The sequence below is a fragment of the Elaeis guineensis genome, chromosome 6, assembly GCF_000442705.2.
Source record: "Elaeis guineensis isolate ETL-2024a chromosome 6, EG11, whole genome shotgun sequence".
NCBI lineage: Eukaryota > Viridiplantae > Streptophyta > Magnoliopsida > Arecales > Arecaceae > Elaeis > Elaeis guineensis.
The window spans coordinates 15,776,719-15,781,404 of NC_025998.2; positions in this window are offsets into that span (position 1 = coordinate 15,776,719).

Sequence of the window (4,686 nt, forward strand, 5' to 3'; positions counted from 1 at the left end):
GAAATTTTTTTAGATTTCTTATATCACAATGAGAAATAGAAGCTAATCTCGAGAAAATAAAGGCTATCATTAATATGAAGCATCCGAGCTTCAAGAAAGAGATATAACAACTCAATGGAAGGATCGCCGCACTCAGCTGATTCATTTCAAGATTGGCAAAAAGATGTCTATCCTTCTTCAAGATCTTGCGGCAAGCAAAAGACTTTTCATGGTCAGATGAGTGCCGGCAATCCTTCGAAGATTTGAAAAAATATTTGACATCTCCCTCACTATTTATAAAATCGAAGGTGGGAGAAATATTGTATCTCTATCTGGCGACCTCGACAAAGGTGGTTGGTTCGATACTTGTCCAGAAAGATAAAAATCGAATTCAACGATCGATTTATTATACCAGCAAAATACTTCACAATATCAAAGTACGATACTCATAAAAGTGAAAAAGATGATCTATGCTCTGATCATATCATCACAACGACTTCGACTGTACTTTCAGATACATTCGATAGTTATTTTGACAGATCAGTCGTTGAAAGTAATATTGTACCAACCTGATACTTTTGATCAAATGACGAAGTGGATAATAAATTTTAGTGAGTTTGATATTCAATATCGCTCATGACCGTCAATGAAAGCATAAATTTTGACCGACTTTATCGTCGAGTGCATTATATCCAATGATAATTCTGAGGACAAACTCGACAACAAATCGAAGCAAATTAAAACTTCTGAGGCTGACTTAGCATCAGTGTGGGTGCTATATATTGATGGAGCATCCAGACATAAGATAGTAGAGTTGGTTTCATCCTCATCAATTTCGAAGAGATCATGACTGAATATGCCTTTCGATTCAATTTTAAAGCCTCAAATAATCAAGTCAAGTATGAAGCTCTTTTGGTTGGCTTGAAAATTATCAAAAAATATGACATAAAAAATTTGAAGGTCTTTACTGACTCACAAATAATCATCGAATAGGTGAAGGATGAGTTTGAAGCTCGAGACCCCATTATGATGAAGCACCTTCAGAAGGTGAAAGATCTTACATCAATCTTAAATATTTTGAGATCTCTCACATCTTAAGAGCAGAGAATATTCGAGCTGATGTACTTTCTTGACTCACAACTACTTCATGCAGCTTGCTCGATCGAACGTTCATTGAATATCTTAAACAATCAAGTATCGACAAAGTTGAGAAAATACTACAAATCAATAATGAACCAAGTTGGATGGATCCGATCATCCAATATTTGACTGATGGAACTCTACCTGTAAATCTTTCAGAGGCCAAACGACTAAAGTGGATGGCCTCACAATATGTTTTGATGAATGGATAACTTTATAAGATGTCATTCTCTCTTCTCTTACTGAGGTGTCTGTGTTTTATGGATGCCAACTATGCACTTCAAGTGGTTTACAAAGGGATTTGTGACAATTACTTGGGGGGTAAATCATTGACTTATAAAGTCTTGCGACAAGGATATTATTAATCATCACGAAGAAAGATACAGCTGAACTTGTCCGAAGATGTGAACCATGTCAGAAGTATGGCAACATACAACATCAACCGACCAGTCAGCTGACATCAATTATTGCATCATGACCCATGCAGTGGAAAATCGACATACTCGATCATTTTTCTCCGACGTTTGGTCAAAGAAAATTTATAGTGGTTGCTATTGATTACTTTACCAAATGGATAGAAGCTAAACCCTTGGCACGGATCACTAAAAGTAAGATAGAAGACTTCATTCAGAAATCAATCATATATAGATTCGATTTACCACACACCATTATCACTGACAATGGTCGATAATTTATCAATCAGAATTTTAAAAAATTTTATACAAAATTTTATATTACACACAAGCTCATCTCAGTCGGCCATCCACAATCTAATGGTGAAGTGAAGTGATAAATCGAATAATTCTACGTGATCTTAAGACCAGATTGAATGAAGCTAAAGGTCTATGGATGGAAGAATTATATTCGATCTTATGGGCATATCGGACAACTCCTCATATATCGACAGAAAAATCGCTATTCAACTTGACCTACGGAATAGAAATAGTAATCCCACTCAAGATTGGATTGCCTTCAGTAAGAGTCAAACAATATAATGAGCTAAGTAATTCTAAATATCGGAGAGCCGACCTAGACTTATTCCCAGAAGTTTGACAACAAACTCAAGTTCAGATGGTAGCGTATCGCCAGAGAGTAGCCCGATATTATAATGTAAATATCAAGCCAAAGGTCATCCATTCAGGAGATCTGGTCTTAAGAAAGACAGAAGTTTCAAAACCTCTAGACCAAAAAAAATTATCTTCAAACTAAGAAGAACCTTACAAGGTGACCGAAACACTTCGTCCGGATATGTATCAACTAGAAACTCTCGATGGAGCGACTATTCTTCGGACTTGAAATATCAATAATTTAAAAATATACTATCAATAAAATTGTTCACATGTACGATATATTTGAAATGAAACAACAGAATTTTGGATCTTCTTGAAACGTTCAGTTATCTATAAGTTATTTATAAAAATAACGTCAGACCGATAAATAGTCGGTCAGATTGTATCGACTATATCTCAATTTTTCACTATAAAAATCGACCTAAGTCGAATGACTACTCATGCTGATTTGGCTTTAGCTAAGCAGAATATTATGTCGATTTGACTCTAGTCGAGTAGAAAATATACCGACTTGACTCCGATCAGTCGAAGAATATTCGACTTACCACCATCTATCAAATACCTAAAAAAAATTATCTAAAAACTAAATCGATTGATACCTGACTAGCAAGCAAATTCTACTATGACTACTAATCGACATTTAATAATGTCAGACAACACAACAAGATTGAGAAGAGATTTCATACTTAAAATTTTTTTTCATTCATCAGGAAAAAGGACTACAAAGTGGGACCCAAGGTCCGATTACAAAAATTGGACTATTATCCGATTACAAAAAAGAGATATTATACCAGTCACCAGTCGGCTTCTTCTTCAGCTGTGTCGATAACCACTGCGGCTTCGATTTCGTGACCCTCAGCAGCAGCTGACTTCGATATGCCGACTTCGATACCTCTGGTATAGTCGGTGTAGCTCCTTCGATCAGTGCAGTTTGTTTGGCAGTCTCTTCTCCCAAATCAGGAGCAACAATGCTGGTCAGGTCCAAGTTTGAATACAGTCTTTTGACTACATCCCTGCCATCTTCATATCCGATGCAGTAAAAGACGTATGGACCCTTAAGGACATCGTTTTTGTAGTCTTGTGATTCTCTGAAGTCCTTGATGGCCCGACTCAAAAGCATCTTTCATCAATTGAGCTTCCTTCTTTATGGAAGTTGACTCTGCATTGGTCAGTGCCAACTTTTCCTCAATGGCCCGATGCCGTCTCCGTTCCTTCTCTAGCTCTTTAATACAGCCATCACGTTCTCTCCAGAGCTGATTGATCATGTGTTTTTTGCTCTTAATCTGGGACTCTAGGGACTTGACATTTTGCTGAGCCAGCTCTAATTTGGCTTTGGCCAACTCTAATTTGACCTTTGCACGAGAGAGCTCCTCCTAAAGCTCCTTCTCTTGCTCCATTACTGCCCTCTCTCGTTCAGTTATCGTCTGAAATCGTTCCATGACGGTAGCTTTCTCGGCATTTGTGGTGGCAGTCTTATCTATCCATGCTCGACAGAACTTCATAATTTTTCGATATCCGCTCTCCAGTGCATGCATGTCATGTGCCAACTGAAAAGGAAATAAAACAAAGATCAAGTAAAAAAAGAAGAAAGAGAGAGACAAGTATCATCAACTTTTGTCGAGTATCGTCGGATAAAAAGAAGAAAACATCTTAGACACAGTCCGATCTTTTCTATTCTCCCTATCAGTCGGGAGAAGAGCAGTTTCGATGAGCCACTTAGCCAACATCGGATTCACCAAGGCTAACTCATCGATAGGAATTCGGATGTCAAAAAGAATGAGAAGATCTGTCGATGATCCATCGTCGGTAGAGGCGGTCGATGCCTTTCCCCGTTCTTCGGTTGGCGGTCGTTCGCTCGAAGCTGCCATGAAGTCAGAACTCAACGACGCTTGAGACTATATTCGCTTAATTGAAGGCACCAAAGGAATGGTCGGATGGCAGTAGATGGTTTTGGTTCGGCCACGACTGCAGACTCGGCTTGACCCTCGCTGACGGAACTAAGATCGGCATCGTCTCGGCCGCTGTCGATATAATGGCTGCGACATTGCCATCTCTTATTGGTTCTTCTCCAATCAGCGGCACATCGATAGGAGGAAGTGCTGTTGGAGCTGACAATGCAGTGACCAGCTCAATGTCGGGAGCCACCACTGACGGAATGTTGGTCTCCCTTGCCAGTACCGACTCCAAACCAATCCGACTCTTCTTTGCCGTTTGGGATGGACTGGCGCCAGTCGCTACTCTCTTCTTAGCAGTATGTTGGCAAACGTCGGCCGTCGAGATTCACACTGTCGGGTGCATAACTACAATCAGAAAGCAAAAGGTTTCAGCTATAGAGTTCAAAAATAAAAAATAAAAAAAATGAAGATGAAAATAAAGAATCAACTATATTATACGTACGGTGAGCATCGAACTAAGTCTGACGTCGTAGAGAGACTGCTCTGTCAACAGCTCCCACTGCTAAGAGACTTTCATATCTTTCAGTCGTAGGAAGTCTTCC